Source organism: Manis pentadactyla, chromosome 16 (assembly GCF_030020395.1).
Source record: "Manis pentadactyla isolate mManPen7 chromosome 16, mManPen7.hap1, whole genome shotgun sequence".
In the NCBI taxonomy this organism is placed as follows: Eukaryota; Metazoa; Chordata; class Mammalia; order Pholidota; family Manidae; genus Manis; species Manis pentadactyla.
Window position 1 is genome coordinate 20,346,257 of NC_080034.1, and position 14,086 is coordinate 20,360,342.

A 14,086-nucleotide genomic window follows, 5' to 3' on the forward strand; every position below is an offset into this window, starting at 1 on the left:
AACACATCTATTGTGGGAAACATATTTCTGATGGCATGCATAGGAATTAAACTCACCACCCAGAACATTCTTTAACATTTTAAAGTTAAGAAGCAAAACTGAAGGAATAAAATAGCAGCAGACTCACAGACTCCAAGAAGGGACTAGTGGTTACCAAAGGGGAGGAGTGAGGAAGGGTGTGTGAGGAGGGAGGGAGAAGGGGATTGTGGGGTGTCATGATTGGTGCACATGGTGTCTGTGGGGTCACAGGGAAGATAGTGTAGCTCAGAGAAGACAAATAGGGACTCTGTGGCATCTTACTACACTGATGGACAGTGACTGCAGTGGGGTATGGTGGGGGGGACTCAATAATAAGGGTGAATGTAATAACCACATTGTTTTTCTTGTGAAACCTTCATAAGAGTGTATATCAATGATACCTTAATTAAAATATTTTTTAAGTTAAAATCTGATCAATAAGTACTTTAATATTTTCCTTGTCTTTTTGTTTTTCCTGATCAGTGTTATGGCACCAATATGCAAAATAAATTATTTAAAAATAAGAAGGAAAAGGAGGAACAGGAAGAGGGGGCGGGACAGAGTGAAAAGGAGAAGGAGCAAAAGACAAAGAAAGAGAAGAAAGAATAATAGGAGACGTCATCAGGTTTTCATCGGCCGCACAAGACTTACAAACTAGAGTTTTAAAAAATAATTTGCATGCCAAGAAGAGTCACTGAGAAAAATATGTTCCCACATGGGTGTCTATTCTCTAGCCAAATCATGACGAGACCTCCTGTATTTTCTGGGACAGCCCCAATTTCAAATACTCTGCTCCACTTTCCCCTAAATCAAATTGTACTTGTCAAATCACATGTCCTAATTTTGGCTTGGAAATTATCAATTGCTGAAATCCTGAATTGCTCTTGAACTTGGCTTGTGTCATTGGTGGGTCTGATATATCAATTCCCCTATTAATTATTTACCGAGCCCCTTTGATAGCTTCAGCACTCTGCTATGACAGTCCAACAAAAGGGTGGGAACTTACAGAAGCTTATAGACTCTTTGGGGAGACTGAGAAAGTATCTACGGAGGTACAGAGCCCCCAGTTACATGACTTAACATGTGCAAGAGACAGTTCAGTATTTCAGAAAAGGAAGGGATCCTTGGGAACTAAAGAAATCTGAGGAGACTGCATAGAGGAGGACTTGAGATGAAACAAAGGAAGAGCTGACTTAGTTCTTGCTGTCCAGAGTACTGAGACAATCTGCACAAAGTCTGGGAGACATGACTGAACATGAAGTAGGTCTCTGGGGGTAGGGAGAAGCACAAAGTGGAACACAGTGAAATGACAGAATGATTAAGAAAAGAGAACACAAAGAGAACGTAAAGGCAGGTTAAATATGATGAATGTTCCTAGCCCAGGGCTATATATTTGATCATTGTAATAATATTAATCATTCATTTCATGTCTATGCATGCCAGCCACTATACTAAGTGCTTCGCATATTTCATCTCATTTAATCAAGAACATTGAGGGGCTCAGAGGGGTTAAATAACTCACCTGAGGTCACAAGCCAGTATGTGACAGAGTCAAGGGGCAAGTCCAGGTGGGACACCAAAGCCCAAGCTCCCAGCCATGGTAACAGCCCTTATGTCAAGTACAGAAAACAGTCAGAGAAATACTAATCCTGAAACTATTCTGTAAATTCTCCATAGGTAAGTGCTAATACTCGCCTGAGCATCCCACCTAGTGGTTAGTGAGGACAGATTAAATGCACAGACGCGACACAGCACAGGAGGCACATGCAGTCTTGGCCACCCTACTATCCAGTTCTTGCAAAGCCACTACCCAGAAACTGATGCTTGGTTCCTCTGCATGCTCTTTAAGGTCACAGTCACCTCTATGAGCAAACTCCATGGGCAAGAGTTGTTTTGCATGCAAAAGGCTTACTTCTTATGAGTACACCAAAAATACCCTAACACAATGGGTTGTTATTGATTAAAACATCCTTTTTTTTGAAACTCTGAGCTATTGATCCTACGACCTACTAAATACACTTTTTTTCTCCTTGGTCGTAGCAACAAACGCAAGTGGGTAGAATGCATTACAAAGTATGCCTCATTAATTATTACTTAATACTGTGCTGCTCATTTTGGTTCCAAGAAGTACACTGCCTCAAGGCAAAATGGAAGTTCTGATTTATTTTGCAAAGATAAATGACAAAAGACATGTGAATTTTTAAGTAGCTGGAAGGAAGCTGGTTTTTCGATCTGATTCAACTCCCAACCTTCACCTGGTAGTGGCCAAGACATTTCTATGAAGAGAAAATAGCTCACTCTTTCCAGAGATTTTAGTCATTTATTCCAAGGAAAGCAAAATATTTCCATAGCTTGTATACTATCTGTTAATTAATTGGACCTATTTTCACATTAGGTTGTTGCCTGTTTCTGTTTTGCTTTGTTCTTCCTTAATTGTTCTTACTGAACTCAGCTTCACATAATCCTCTGAGCAATAGCCCCAAAATTGCAGTGTTGTGTTTAACCTATTTCTAAGATAAAATAAACTGCTTTCCTCCATACTTAAGTGGAAATCTCCTCTTATTGTTCTTATGCACCATATTCTTTTCTGGGATGTTATTCCTCATAAAAGCTTTTTCTTATTACAGAACATGGGACACATGAACAGCTTGGACCTTCTGATGTAGAGTGGTGAGACTGTTCTAGAGTAAGTATGGTTAGATTTCAACTAGTCTTCTACATGTCAATACATATATCATAAGAATCTGGAACGGGACCTGAATTTTTTTCTGTTCCAGAATTTGAAATTTGAGTGGACCACTGAGGGAGACCATGGAGTCAGAAGCTGAAGGGTTGGAGGTTTTATCCTATTTGCAAACTAACAAGTGAGTCCTGTTACATACAGTTTTATGTATCTACTGTGTACTGACAGAAGAACACGTACTGCTTAGATCAGAACCAAAGACTATTCATTAATTGCAACAGATCAGCAGCCTAAGCAATATCTTGCATTGATGCCCCAACCCCCACAGGGTGATGCAGTGAGAAGCAGATATTACTTGAGCAGGCACCGGGGTGCATAAGGGAGGAACCCCCAAATTAGGAAAAGCTGACTTACAAACAGCTGCTGGTGACCTGCCCATTCTCTCTTCCAGAGAAAGAGAGGACTTATCTTTCTTCTGGAATGTAAGCAAATCTCTCCAGGGAAAGGAGGAGGAGTTTACTACCCTGAAATGTCTCTGGGGAGAGGGACATTTCCAGACTTTATTATCTCTAGCTTCCAAAGTCATTTGCTCTTCAAACATCCTTGAACAGACAGTCCAATAAGTACAGGAATGCCATGGAGAATTGCCTTCCAACACAAATAGGACTGGGGACAGAAAGGAGGTGCTGCCTCCAGAAAGCAAGTGACCAGAGTCAAAACCCACAAGTGGTAGGCCTCCCTCCCCAGAGCAGCCCACACCTGGGTGCTCTGGATTCCAGCCTGCCTCATACCCCAACACTGTCTCAGAAAGAAGTGAAGTCCTGAAACTTGGTGGGCTTTCCACAGAAAAGGCCTGGCAGAGCGGGAAGAACTCCAAATACAAAATCCACAGGACAGAAATCAGGGAAATAAGATAATAGGGGCAAGCGGTGCTTGGGAGAGATGGTTTTTAGAAAAATGTCCAGGCTGATCTGACTCATTGCTTTCTCACAGGTTATACACAGCCTCAGACGAGGCCTCAAAGAAGCCATTGAAGATGCTTATCAGTTTAGACAGTGTCTATGGAGCCTAGAGGTTGCTCGAAGAGACCTCAGGTCAGGCAGAAGGAGAAATGATATTATCCAAGATGGGTTCAGAATAGAAGTGAATTTATCCTGTGATGTTCATGTCCACAGACAGTACAGACCAGCTCACAATGTAGGCAGGCCATCCTGCCAGGAGAAGTTCACAGCAGCAGCCCTCATGACTGCGACCAATTGAAACACTTCATTAGTGTATTTCCATTTTCCGGTGTGAAAGACTAGTCTGAAATGGGACAGGCTATCGTTGACAACCCAAACTACCATTCAGTGTACTGCTTGAAAACACTGAAGAGGTTCTTTGGCAAGAATGGTTTTGAAACTAGGTTGCACTATCTGCAACAAATTACCAAATGTTGGTGAAAAATGGAGAGCGCTTGTCTGGGAGGTGTTACCTCTGCTTCCTAGCTCAGGTATTCTCTTCTGGCATTAACGAACAGGGGAGGCAAACAGCCCAGATACAGTCTCTTTGGACTTTCATTTGCTGAGAAAAATGGCCCTTCCAACTGCTTGTGATATTTTGGGAATATTAAGCTGAGTGAAATTCAGGGTCATCTAACAGGTTAATGATCCAAATCTTTAAACAGGCTACACTAAACTTCCTTCCCACAAGAACAATGTCAGTTATTTGACTTCTAAAAATGAGGACACAGGAAAAAGAAGTTGAGATGAAAAAAATTGTGGGGAGCTTGCATGCTCCTTACATTACAGTTCATGTTCTGACTCATTTAAAGAGGAAGAAAGCTTAGAGAGGTCTTCTCTCTCTGCATACAAGTTATATATCCAAATATATATATACAAGATTGTTTTTTCCTTTGCTTTTAGAATGCTATATGCTATAAATTATATTTTAATCACTTGGTTTAATGTCTACCTCTCTTATAGCTAAATTAAGCTTTGTAAACTATGATTAAGTTTAAGCCATTATGCCTTCATTTGTGTAACTTCACTCCATAAAATACTGTACTCACAATCCGCTCAAGCTTCTAGGTTTAAGAGTATTTACTTAGGCACTATATTAGCCAAGATCAGATTTTTCCAGGGCTATTGTTTAATCCTTGAAATTTGGGACAGTTAAAACTGCTAGAAACAATGCTACCAAGTCCTTACCTCTCCCTATTTCCTGTATGTGTTTAAACCATTAACTCTTAAGGAAGCATTTCTGCACTAAAAATAAGGTTTTCCCAGACAAGCTTTGATGATCATCTCAGCAGACAAAGCCAGAGTTGCCCTAAGCAGGTCAGTCTAACATAAAGGACACACTATGAATGAGTGGCCATTCCATTCTGGAAAACAAACTTCCACCAACAGAGTGGTACTCAGACAGACATCACAGCTTAGAACTGGGAAGTGAAAATCAGATAGGAAAGGTCTCTGAAAAAGGGTCTTATTTTAGTCCGAAGACATGGCAGATGATATTCTAAGAGGACCCCCAAATCATGTTCACCCTTTTGACAGGCCCTCTCCTTAGAGTACAGGTAAAACCCACAAAGATGACATTAGTCCTGTAATTAAGTTACATTAATTGGCATAGTTGACTTTTTAATTGTAGTAAAAATTACATAAATATCAAAGCATACAGTTCAGTAGTGTTGAGAACATTCAGATTGCTATGCAATATATCTCTAGAACTTTCTCATCTTGCATATCAAAACTCTACACTCATTGAAAAGGAACTCCCCCCCAGCCCCTGACCACCCCCATTTCCACCTTCTATTTCTATGAATTTGAGTACTGTAGATATCACCTGTAAGTACAATCATAGTGTTTGTGTTTGTCTAACTAAATTTCACTTGCAATTTCACTTGTACTTTCACTTAATATCCTCAAGTTTCACGCATGTTGTAGCAAGTGACAGGATCGCCTTCCTCTTTAAGGCTGAATAATATTCCATTGTCTGTAAATACCATATTTTGTTTATCCATTCATCTATCAATGGCCATTTGGGTTGTTTCCACCTCGTGGCGATTGTGAATAGTGCCGCAAGGAACATGGGTGTGCAAACATCTCTTTGGGACTCTGCTTTCAGCTCCTTTGGATACATACCCACAAGTGGAATTGCTGGATCATACAGTAGCTCTATTTAAAAATTTTCAAGGAACTGCCGTATGTTTCCTGTAGCAGTTGCACCATTTTACAGTCCCACCAACAGCACCCAAGGGTTCCCACTTCTCTACATCCTTGCCAACACTTATTTTCTGTTTTTTGACAGTACTCTTCCAAATGGGTATGAGATGGTATCTCATTATTTTGATTTGCATTTCTTTAATGATTAGTGAGGCTGAGCACCTTTTCATATGCTTGCTGGCCATTCCTATATTTTATTTGGAAAATTGCCTATTCAAGTCCTTGCCCATTTTTTACCAGGTTATTTGTTTTTGTTGTTGTTATAGTTGTAACCATCAGTTCAGCTTATTCATTTGATGTTGTGAAAACTTCAGTAATTATTTCTGCAATGAATATGGATACTACCTATTACTTTGGTGTTGCCTATTTTTTAAAAATGAAGACTTTGGTTCACTCAGTGAACTATTTATTTAAAAAAAGAGAGAGAGAGCACCAAATGGCCAGAGAAGAGGTCTTGATTTCCAGTTTAGCAAGACTGCCTGACCATGTTACCTGGAAAACTATTCTTCCATTGGGCACCCGGGCCTCCAAACCCACTGAATCCAAGGTTATAGAAATAGAGAGGGAAAATTCTGAAAGTGACCTGCAAGGAATGATAAGAAAAGCCATTCCCCCTCTTCCCTTTGGTTCCTGGACCTCTGGATCCTGACCATAAGGCAGTAATGCCCAGAGTGTCTTCTGTGTTAAGGCATATACTGCATTCTCTTGAAGAGCACCTCAGCTTTCAGAATGTCTTTCCATCATTCTTTCAAGCTAGCTGCTTCTAGGTGATGGGTGATGGGTGATTTTGCCATAAAAAGTACTTCTGGTCAGGGTCACTGCGGAATGGCCCATGCATAATAAAGGACAGAATGTTCTTAGGATCAACAAATGCTGCAAGAAGCATCATGAGAAGAGAAAGCCAATCTATAACTTGAATATGTATTCATCCATTAACAAGAAATTGCTGCCCCCTCCATGATGAATGCCATAATCAGACATTCATCCCTTCTTTACCAGGACCCTCCATGATAAAAGGGGTCTCATGTCATCAACCTGCCACCGTGTGCCTCGCTGATCTCTTCAACCAGGAGATAACCCTTGGTCTCTGCTGTTAATAGATTGAGCATTCGAAGTTGTATTCACAGCCAGATCACCTGGGTGAGGGTAAGTCCCTGCTGCCACACTCATGATGTGCTCTGTCCCATTAGCAAGCAAAGGAGTGACTGGGAGAAAGGCTGACTGACGTGCAGAGTAAGGACTGTCTTGTGCCCTGATTACTGAGAAATTCCTCTGCAATGCATGGCCTTTGGTGAGCATCCACATGAGTCAAAAACACTTTCACATTCTGTGCCATTTGGTCTACATACCTCTCCCCCTCTTCCTTGTCCCCGATCTTCTAATCTTGTCCCTTCCCTGATAAGCCAACCAGTGCATGAGTCACTGCCCATAAATTAGAATTGATCCATACATATTTCTCCTTCCACGCAAAGTGGACAATTAAATGTCCACCTGATGCTCTGTGGCTGGGAAAACTTTCCTGTAGCACACTTCCTTGGCCATCTCTAACTAAGGTTGGAAAGCAGTGACCATCTGCATATATTGGTACCAGCATGACATATAGGCCACATGTATATGAAGCTTGTGCCTTTCCCTGCTCATTAACAGTGCATAGGAATCCCCATGTGGCCTGAAGTGTGAGCTGAATGAGAGAAGCAACACATCAGCCCAGACACCACGGGAGTGCGAGCTGCCTGATCATGCAGTGCCTTCCAGATCTCCTCGGTCTGCTCTTGGACATTCCATTCCCACTTACCACCGGAAGGCTGCTACACTGTCTGATTTCATGATTTTGTGGGTCAGATAATACCCAGTTCATGAGCGATTGGGGTTGATTAGGATGCCATAATCAGACATTCATCCCTTCTTTACCAGCACAGTCATCAGGAGAAGAGAACATGACCTCACCCTGAAATCCCAGGAGACTGTGCTAGGAGTCTTTTACTGGGTCTTACCAGAGGCCCCATGCAGCATCTCTGTCTGCCACAGACACTTCCAAGGTCACTGGGTCTGCTGGGTTATAAAGCCCACATGGCAGGCATTTTGTACTATAGCCTTGACTTGCTTTTTATCTGACCCCATCTGTGGGTCAGAGCACCATGCCCAAATGCAATATATATCACCTCCAAAACCAAAAGGGGCTCACCAAGCATTCCATCTCCTTCCTCATGGTGTAAGATACAAAGTGAAGCAGCTTATCTCTCATTTTAAGGGGACTGTCTTTTTCTCCCCACAGACATTGAGTAATTTATTCTTAATCCTGGGAAAAATCGGTGGGAAAATCAACACTAGAACCTAATACCTCTGAGGGGAACTGAACCAGACTTCATCCTTACTTTTTTTTTATTTGTGCTTTTTTGTATCTTTTATTGAAGTATAGTTGATATACAATAAAACATTGGTTTCAAGTTTACAACATAGTGATTCAACAATTACATACATTATAAGATGCTGACCATGATAAGTGTAGTTACCATACAGAGTTTTACAATATTACTGACTATATTCCTTGTACTGTACTTTCCATCCTTCCATGGACTATCTGAACATGCCGCAGTCCCCTGGATATCCATAGAAGCGTCCTTCCAGTGACCAAGCCCCTTGCTGTGTTGATTTCTCATCCTCTGGCATGCATTCTGTGGCCTCTAGGGTCCTTCCCACTCGCCAGTCCAGTTAACAGACCTTTATTCATGCAGCAGACCAATGTGATGCTCTGTCAGATATGAAGATGATCAGGTTCCCTCTGGACTATGTTGTGACAGAAATAGAGTTGGCATAGCCCTGAAGTAAAATAGTGAAGGTGCTCATCTCCCTTTAATGAAGGCAAACTGCTTTTGATTATCTTTGCTCATAGCAATGACAATCACTAGGAGAAGGCCAGTAGTGGATAGCAAAGGGCTGTGGTAACTTGTGGCAGTAAAAACGCTGTATCCAGAATCTCAACTGAGATTGGCCTTACTCCTGCATAAATTGCAAATAATCTCCATTCTCCAAGACCCTCTGCCTTTCACCCTGTCCAAATAGGTGAGTTGATAGAGATCAGGTAGGAATTATCCATTCTGTGTTTTAGGTCTGTGGTTGAGTCATTAATCTCTGTAGTTCCCCCAAGGATGTGGTAGTGGTTTTGGTTTACTGTCTTAGGTTGGAAGTCAGGATGGGGCAGTTCCAAGGACTTTTATTTCACTCTTTCCTACCTAACAGCACTCACTACCTGTGCCAGGGAGCCAGCATAGGGGTCCTTCAATTTGCAGTTACCACTGTTAGCACTCTACTATCTGGGACAAGGGAAACAAGCCTAGGAGGGGGCGTGGGATCTCACTGGATCCAGCTGGCCATGGGCTGGGAACAAGACTTCAACTCTCACCTAACTTTTACAAGTCCCTTTTCAAGAGGAGTACCACAATAGTGTTCTGGGTGAGCAGAAATTAGCATCACATTAGAGCCAGTAGCTAGTAACTAAAGGAAGGTCTGGGTATAATCTTTGTCTATTATACAGTCAACTTGGTAAATAGCTGCAGGTTACTCCAAGGAAAGTTTGTAGCCACACTACAGAGTAGTTCCTCCAAAAGGTCTTACCTCCTTTCCAACCAAGTTGCTCCAAGCCTGTGTAGGGTCTTAGGTCTGCAAACTGAACAGGAGACCAGGGCCGATTTCTGCCCAGCTTACTAGGATTCTCTTCTGCTTATCAGGTTAAGCAGCACCTTAGAAGCCTGATCATCTGTTTCATTCTAAGGACCCCATAATCAATTAGCCACCATCACAGATCCCCACAGATCAAAACCTCTGTGATCGCCACTCAGGAGCCCTCATGGCTTTTTGTTGTGATGTACCTTCCTTGTCTGGTACTGCAACTGGGCCTCCTCCAGTTCAGTATTCCCTGATTCCCATTGAAACTCCACTGTAGCATCTCCTATCCTCACTTCCTGGCCCAGAGACAACAGCTGCCACAGGACTTTTCAAAGATGCTCGTGATCCTTTCACTAATAATGTGCTTTCTGATGTCTTAGGAAACAAGCCTCTTCCAGACCTCCTGGAACACGGGGTTAGTAGGTGGCTTAATGGTTTATACATAAACAACCCATTGGAATGTTTCTCCCTAAGCTTTTGGACATCTCCCTGTACAGTATTCCAGGAAAATTACAACATATCATTCTCAAGTACTGAATGTCACCACTGAGTCTAGACTTCAATAAAACGTGACTGCATGCCAACAATGGATGGTGAAATATCTGCAGAGCTAGCAACAGTAGGAAGCTTCTCCAGCAGCTAGGCTTGGGTGGAAGGCAATATTGCCAGAATCTTGCCCATTAGGGGCTCTGGCCTTTGGGAGAGGAACACTGCCACTGCCAACCAGAGGCGGCCTCAGGGAGAGAGAGCCTAGGGGAGAGGTGCCTCTCCTGGGCCCTACCAATGGAAGCCAGAGGGCAATGGAGCCCAGTTGATTCCTTCCAGAAAGGGCAGCCTTTCAGGGAACAAAACAAGGCAGAAAGGGTAAACAGTGATTTGGAGAGGAAAACAGACAATAGCAGTACATGTGTCAATGTACAAAGAACTTCCGTAGTATTTCATTGTACACATATCCCAGAGAGTTCTATATAACTAGTCCTCTGCTAATGGTTAGTTAATTCAGTTGTTTCTAACTGTTATTATGAGTGTTACTGTTATGAATACCATGCTGTAATGAGTAACCTGGCACATATGATATTTTTATTTGGTAGAATATACATAACATGAGTTTACACTTTAAATGTACAATTCAATGACATTAAGTACATTGGCATTAATGTGCAGCCATCACCACCATCTATCTCCAGACTGTTTCATCATCCTAAACCTAAACTCTGTACCCATTAAACAATAACTCCCCCCACAGGCCCTAGTAATGACTCCCCTACTTCTGTCTCCATGTATTTGACTACCTCATGTAACTGGGAGCATATAACACTTGGCCTTTTGTGTCTGGATTATTTCACTTAGCCATGTATTTATAAGCCACTTACGGCTTATTTCACTGACCCCACTGAGCCCAAATTCATCCATGTTGTGGCATATATCAGAATTTCATTCCTTTTTAATGTTGAACAATATTCCATTGTACGCACGTATATATGATATTTTGCATCTCTGTTAATATGCATATGATAGAAATGGAATCACTGGATCCAAGCATACAGATAATTATAATTTTTATGTCTTTTTCTGAATTGCACCCTGCCCCCAAACCACTGAAGGGCTTGTTCCAATTTACACCCCCATCAGCAATGTATTAGAGTTTCTAATTTCCATATCCTTGCCAACACAGAATGTTGACTTTTGAATATTTTCCAACTGGGTAAAGAAAAAGAAGAGATAAAAAGATGGTATTATAAGTCTTTTATTATTGTTGAGGATCGTATGTTTAGGTGGTCAGTGGGGGGACTTTCAAACAATGACTATTTACTAAATATTAAAGAACAGTTAAAGGAAATTAGAAGAGGGAATGAATATTTTTAAATTTTATCTTACATATACCATCACCACTTGTCACTCATTTGCAAACTGTCTTGATATTTCTACATTCCATCCCTAAAGAACTGGCACAATTCACAGGCATTTATAGGTGACAAGTGCCTTCTCGATGGCCACCACCAGGGATCCCTCTTTTAGAAATCTGGCCATTCTAAGAGACAGAAAGCCTGCTGCTCCTTCCTAATGCCCTGTGTCTTGACTTCAGTCTCTGGTCTGAAAAGCACAGCACCACCAGGTCATTGAAGCCAGAGCTGGTGAGAGAAGAAGAGTGAGTTGGCAGCATCTGTCACCCCACTGATTACCTGGGTGACATTGCCACTCTAGCTGATAAGGTGTGATCATCCTTCTTGTGGCTGCTCACTCATCTTTCAAAACTAGGCATCAAAGACACTAACCTAGATGCAAGGGCTTAACAGGATAAACACATCTTAACTAGAATCACCAATAACCCTCATACGGCAGTAGTTTCATACCCCATGTCAATAAGACTCACTCAGAACATTTGTTTAAAATCCAGTTTGCCAGGTCCCTTCCCTAGCGATTCTTTTTTAATAGATCAAAAAGGGTTAGAAATGTGCCCAGGTCACACTTCTGGTAAATGGCAGAGATAGGATTTCATAATTCTAAAATGCAACTCTTACATATTCTTATGCACAATAACTAACTATGTACATTTGGGCAAGTCATTTAATAATAATAACTGCTGTTTCAGAGCACCTTATAGTTTATGAAACAGTTTCACATGTTATTTAGTTAGTACAACCCTACAAAGTTGATAAAATGACCCCCAATTTATAGAGGCTCAGAAAAGTCAAATGATTGCCTAAGGCAGGAGGTCGCACATTCAAATGCTTCTAGAGACCAGGTAGTTTCATCCATTTTTTTTCAATCATTGATGTATTCATTCATCTCTTTAAATAAGCATTCACTTATTCATCCATTTTAAAAGTATTTACTGAGAACTGATGACCGGGATGCAGCAGTGAGCTGCTGATATTCTAGGAAGGAGGACACAGTAAACACATAATTTTAGATTCTGATGCCTGCTGTGAAAGCGATTAGACAGGGATTTTGAGTAGGAGTCAAAGACTTTGCCCAGGGTTGTCCAATATGGTAGCCCCTAGCCTACTAGTGTCTGTTGAGCATTTGAAATATAGCTAGTCTGCACTGAGCTGAGTCATAAGTATAAAATACACCCCTGATTTTGAAGACTTAATATAAAAAAATTGAATGTAAAATATCCCAATCATAATCTTTATACTGATTATATGTTGAAATGATATCTTAGACATAAAAGATGAAATGAAATATATTATTAAAATCAATTTCACCTATTTCTTTTAACCCGTTTTTAATGTGGTTAAAGGAAACTTAAAATCTCAGGTGTGGTTCACATCTGTGACTCCCTTCATATGTCTTTGGAACGGTGCTGATCTAGATTAACCAAGGAAAGCCTCTCAGAAGAAGTGACATTTAAACTGAGACCTCGACGGTGAGAAGGATTTAGCCAGGAGAAGGTCGGAGAGATGTGGGCTCCAGGAAGAAGGAATCATGGGAGAAACTGGGATAATACAGAATGTGGGACTGCAGGGAGTGGTAGAGCCTACAGAGAACAAGAGAGCATCCCCCCAAATCATTCAAATTCAAAGCGTATAAATACTGTGAAGGACAAGGAAGTGAATGCCTGAGCTGTTTTCTACCTTGGTCAGCCTGGTTTTAGGTCACACAGTTCCTCACACTTCAAAGGAGTGACAGTCCTGGGCCTGAGAAGCCAGATCAACTGGATCAGCTCAGTGAACTCAGCTGAGCAACCAGGCAACAGGCACCCCTGCCAAATCTCCCTCCAATCCAGACACACAGCCAGAAAAGACCTGGATGGTTTTTCTTCTGATTCTAAATCCCTTGTTCTTTCCACTTAATTGGTTTTGGGCAAGAGATCAATAGATCCCTTTGAGGCCAAGTCCCCATCCCCCAACAGCATGCCCACATTAAGACTGCATATAATTCAGGGGGTTCAGAGGTTGTCCTCCAAAGCCCACCCATGATTAAGAAGCCCCACAGTATAGATAGCTGGCTCTCATCCATGCACTAAAACTGTAAAAGGGAGATTATAACATCAATTTCCTTTGTGTCGCTGACATACTGTGAAGATCAGACAAGATGTTAGTGAAATTGCTGTCTGAATGTAGGGTGTTACTCTTACATTCAGCCAGGGTTTAAGGACCCATAATGGCAGTGTTGATGCCTTGAAGGTTTTTTGCTTTGTTTTGTTTTTTAACTAAAGCCCTAACCAGAGATTTACCAAGAAATGGAAGAGCTCAAAAAATTTCAAATGGGAAGAAATTTTTGGGAATCTATTCGATACCAGTGGTTCTTAACACTGCCTGCAAACTAGAACTGCTTAGAGAACTTTTTAAAATTTCTGATGAAATAGCACAACCCCCAAATAAGGGAATAAGTTGTATCTAGAAAATCTGCATAAGGCTTTTGACTCAGCAATCCCACTTTCAGGACTCAGTTTCAAAGACATGAAGGCAAATTTCCAAAAGGAGGCAAGCACAAGGCTATTCACTGCAGCACTGTTTCCAATACTAAATGCCTGGAAACAACTCAAACGTCCAGAGACGGAAAG

The 14,086-nt window shown here is 41.5% G+C and overlaps 1 long non-coding RNA gene across 2 annotated transcripts in view; it reads left to right on the forward strand.

Annotated features, from left to right (window-relative positions):
- The first annotated feature begins 1,657 nt into the window (after nucleotides 1-1,657).
- The window catches only part of LOC130681345 (uncharacterized), a 30,231-nt gene continuing 17,802 nt past the window's right edge, over nucleotides 1,658-14,086 (forward strand). The window contains exons 1-3 of one of the 2 annotated variants that reach the window (XR_008994435.1): nucleotides 1,658-2,704; nucleotides 2,796-2,882; nucleotides 3,695-3,795. This is a non-coding gene — a long non-coding RNA (uncharacterized LOC130681345). Of the gene's footprint in view, nucleotides 2,705-2,795; nucleotides 2,883-3,694; nucleotides 5,456-14,086 lie in introns of those variants that run through there. The other variant, XR_008994434.1, reaches the window with a different exon arrangement.